The 4,525-nt window shown below is 43.9% G+C and overlaps 1 pseudogene; it reads right to left on the reverse strand.

The window, feature by feature from the left end:
• Window positions 1-3,711: 3,711 nt before the first annotated feature.
• Window positions 3,712-3,811, reverse strand: LOC114217368 (U6 spliceosomal RNA; annotated as a pseudogene).
• Between the last annotated feature and the right edge of the window lie 714 nt (window positions 3,812-4,525).

Raw genomic sequence — 4,525 nt, forward strand, 5'->3', positions numbered from 1 at the left:
CCATTCTCCAGCCCCTGTAATGTTAGGCTGGCCTTTGCGACTTACTTGGACAGATATGATATGGTGGGAGTGATGTTGTGGAAGTTCTAGAATTTAGGCCTCGAAAAGCTCTGCGGCTTCCACCTTTGTCGTCTTGGAACCTCATGCCACCAAGAAGCCTGGGATGAAAGAGCAGGAGGAGAGGAGATTCCCGCTGAGCCCAGCCCCCAGCACACTGACTCGTTGAACGCAGCTACATGAATGAGCTTGGGTGAAATCAGCAGAAGAACCACATAGCCAACGGAATCATGAACAATAATAAATCATTGTTGGCTTAAGCCACTGAGCTTTGAGGTGGTTCGTTCCACAGTGATAGATAGCCATGCTTGTCTTATTGTCTGTAATTATCACGATCATACAAAGTTGAGAATTTGTTGACATAGCAAGTGTTTACATCAAGAGCTCTCAGGTTTTTTAAGAGCCTGAGTTAGCCTATGTGAAGCCCTCACAGGCCCCAGGCTGCAATCTGCGATTGTTATTGTGACATTTGATTGTCATCTTTGAAGTTGGTGAGATATAAGAAAATCACATTATTTTATATCATCTGCAGAGCAACCCAGTGAAGCAGGCTTGTTCTGTACATGTGAAGGTTGAGTGCACAGGTGCAGGAACATGACAAAGGTGTTGGGACCACGGTGTGGCTTGGGAAGGGCTATCCCTGAGGAGACATCAATGAACCTCTTTTTTCTATTTGGAGAATGAAGAGGTTGTATTAGAGGATTTCTGAAGCTGCTTTCATCATGGCGGAAATCTCAGACTGGGCCACATGAATCAGAGCCAGTGGAGAGGACAATAGAGTTGACACCAACAGCAACAGAAGCTGAGAGAAACCAGCCTGCCTGAGGCCTAGGCATCTGGATTTAATAGGAAGCCATTCATTCACTCCATTCACTCAGCACTAATTTGCTGAGTGTCTTTCCTCTCTCTCTTGAGAGAGAAGACGCTGGAGATGCAGTGGTGGGTAAATCCCACAAAGCCTCTGCTTCTATGGGAGTTATTCTGGTAGGGGGCTTATGACAATAAGTAAACAAACACTCTGATAATAGAGAGGAGTGCTACAAAAGAAATAAAAGAATAATGTAATAACAAGTGATGGTGGTAAGTGTGGAGGGCACCTTGGAGTAGGTGGTCAGGGAAGTCCTCTCTGAGCTGACCTTTGACCTATGTGAGTTTAAGTCCTGGTGCTGCTTCCTATTAGCTCTGTGACATGAGACAACCAAGTAACCCCTCTGAGTCTCAGTTTTCTTATCTGTTAAGTGGGGACAACTGTAGGAGGTTATTGTGTAGAATCAACTAAGTAGTGCACATATAATGTCTCATACAGATAAGGCTTTCCATAATTATCAGTTTCTTTTAATTCTCTCTTCCAAGTGGTGTGACAAGCTTAGGCATGGTTCCAGTGTTCTTCAGTTGGGGGTCAGTTGGGTGGAATAATTCTTCATTGTGCAGGACTGCATGTGTGCATTGCTGGACATTTAACAAACCTGGCCCCCACCAACTAAATGCCAATAGAATTTCCCCAGTCATTATGCCAACTCTAAAACCATCCTGTATGGGTTAGCTTTTGCTAAGTAACAAATCATCCAAAACTTAGTGGCTTAAAACAAAAAGCATTTATTGTTTCTCATGAGGTACTGAGTTGGGCTATGGGTGTTCTAGTCTGAGCCAGATTGAATAGTCCAGAGTAGTCTCCCTCACATTTCCCAAGCCTCAGCTGAAACAGTTGAGATGGCTGGGGCTCTCCCCAGGGTTTCTCATCTTCTAGGGGTCTAACATGACCTTCTTTGTGGTTACAGCACTATCAACAGCAAGGGAAGGCAAGCCCCAATACATAAGCATTTTTCAAGCCTCTGCTTAATTCATCAGTGCTAACGTCCTGATGGCCAAAGTAAGCCACATGGCCAAGCTTAGATTTATTTATTTTTATTTTTTTAAAAGATTTTATTTATTTATTTGACACAGAGAGAGAGAGACAGTGAGAGAGGGAACACAAGCAGGGGGAGTGGAAGAGGGAGAAGCAGGCCTCCCGCGGAGCAGAGAACCCAACGTAGGGCTCGATCCCAGGACCCTGAGATCATGACCTGAGCCGAAGGCAGACGCTTAATGACTGAGCCACCCAGGCGCCCCCAAGCTTAGATTTATTTATTTATTTATTTATTTATTTAAAAGATTTATTTATTTATTTTGAGAGAGTGATAATGAGAGAGAGAGAGAGTACATGAGAGTGGGGAGGGTCAGAGGGAGAAGCAGGCCCCTCGCTGAGCAGGGAGCCCGATGCGGGACTCGATCCCGGGACTCCAGGATCATGACCCGAGCCGAAGGCAGTCACTTAACCAACTGAGCCACCCAGGTGCTCCCCCAGCTTAGATTTAAAGGTAGAAAAATGGACTCTGACTCTTAATGGGTGGAACTGCGGTCACATAGTACAGGGACATACATCCAACAATGAGAAGAATTTTTGGCCATTTTTCATTTTTGCAGTTTATTAAAGTCCTGCTCTGGCTACAGATTATTCACTTTCCTCCCATGTGTGAAATATGCTTATCCATACTCCAAGACCCTCAAAACTCTTGTGCCAATTATTGCATCAGATTTAAGTTCACTATCTTTTGATCTGCACCAGATCTGAATGTGGCTAAGGGTGCAGTATTGGGTGAAGCTATTCTTTTTCTTTTTTCTAACTGTGGTTTTACATCACATGAAGTTTACCATTTTAACCATTTTTAGGTGTATAGTTCAGTGGTATTAAGTACATTCACATTGTTGTACCATCATCGCAACCATCCATCTCCAGAACTTTTTTCATCTTGGAAAACTAAAACTCCATGCCTGGGGCACTGATTGGCTGGCTCAGTTGGTAGAGCAAACAATGCTTGATCTTGGGATTGTGGTTTGAGCTCCATGATGGAGATTACTTAAAAAGAGATTACTTGAAAACAATAAAATCTTTAAAAAAAAACCCAAACCCTAACAACTCTGTACCCATTAAACAATAACTTCCTATCTCCCTCCCCCTAGCCCTTTGGTAACCCCCTGGCAACCACCATTTTATTTTCTGTCTCTACCTATTTGACTACCCTTCACACAAGTGGAATCCTACAGTATTTATCCTTTTGTGACTGGTTTATTTCATTTAGCATAATGTCTTCAAGTTTCTTTTTTCTTAATTTTAATTTAAAAATTTTTTTAAAGATTTTATTTATTCATTAGAGAGAGAGAGAGAGCACAAGCAGGGGGAGAGGCAGAGGGAGAGGGAGAAGCAGACTCCCCGCAGAGCAGGGAGCCTGATGTGGGACTCAATTCCAGGACCCTGAGACCATGACCTGAGCTGAAGGCAGATGCTTAACCATCTGAGCCACCCAGGTGCCCCTTTATTTTTTATTTTAAAAGATTTTATTTATTTATTTGAGAGACAGAGTGTGAGTGAGAGAGAGAGCACGAGTGGGGGTGGACAGAGGGAGAGAGAGGAAGACTCTCCAATGAGCAGGGAACCCGTCTCGGGACTCGATTCCAGGACCCTGGGATCATGACCCAAAGACAGACGTTCAAATGACTGGGCCACCCAGGTGCCCCATCTTCAAGTTTCATCCATGTTGAAGCATGTATCAGAATTTTCTTCCTACTTATTTATTTAATTTCAATTTGAGTATAGCTGATACACAATGTTACAAGAAAAATATGGAACGCTTCACAAATTTGTGTGTTATCCTTGCACAGGGTCCCTGCTAATCTTCTCTGTATTATTCCAATTTTATTTTTTTTAAAGATTTATTTGTGAAGATTTAATTTATTTATTTGAGAGGGAGTGCGAGCTCACACGGAAGTGGGGTGGGGGAGAGGGAGAAGCAGACTCCCCACTGAGCATGGAGCCGGACTTGGGGCTCCATTCTGGGACCCTGAGATCATGACCTGAGCCAAAGTTAGACGCTTAACTGACTGAGCCACCCAGGTGTCCCTAAAGATTTATTTATATATTTGAGAGAGAGAGAGAGGCAGGAGCCGAGGGAGAAGGAGAGAGAGAATCTCAAGCAGACCCCCCCACCGAGCTTAGAGACTGACAGGGCTCAACCCATGACCCTGAGATCACCACTGGAGCCAAAATCAAGAGTCAGATGCCCAGTCAACTGAGCCACCCAGTTTGCCCTCATTCCAGTTTTAGTACAGGTGCTATCAAATTCAGCATCTTCCTGTTGTATTTCATTGTATGTATATACCTCATTTTATTTACCCATTCTTCTGTTTGTTTTTTTTTTTAAAGATTATTTATTTATTTGACAGAGAGAGACACAGCGGGAGAGGGAACACAAGCAGGGGGAGTGGGAGAGGGAGAAGCAGGCTTCCTGCTGAGCAGGGAGCCCGATGCGGGGCTCCATCCCAGGACCCTGGGACCATGACCTGAGCTGAAGGCAGACGCTTAACAACTGAGCCACCCAGGAGCCCCATCTTCTGTTTTTTTTTTTTAAGATTTTATTTATTTATTAGAGAA

This window comes from Eumetopias jubatus, unplaced genomic scaffold, assembly GCF_037043125.1.
Source record: "Eumetopias jubatus isolate StellerSeaLion01/CBP00866 unplaced genomic scaffold, mEumJub1_p1.0 scaffold_8, whole genome shotgun sequence".
NCBI lineage: Eukaryota > Metazoa > Chordata > Mammalia > Carnivora > Otariidae > Eumetopias > Eumetopias jubatus.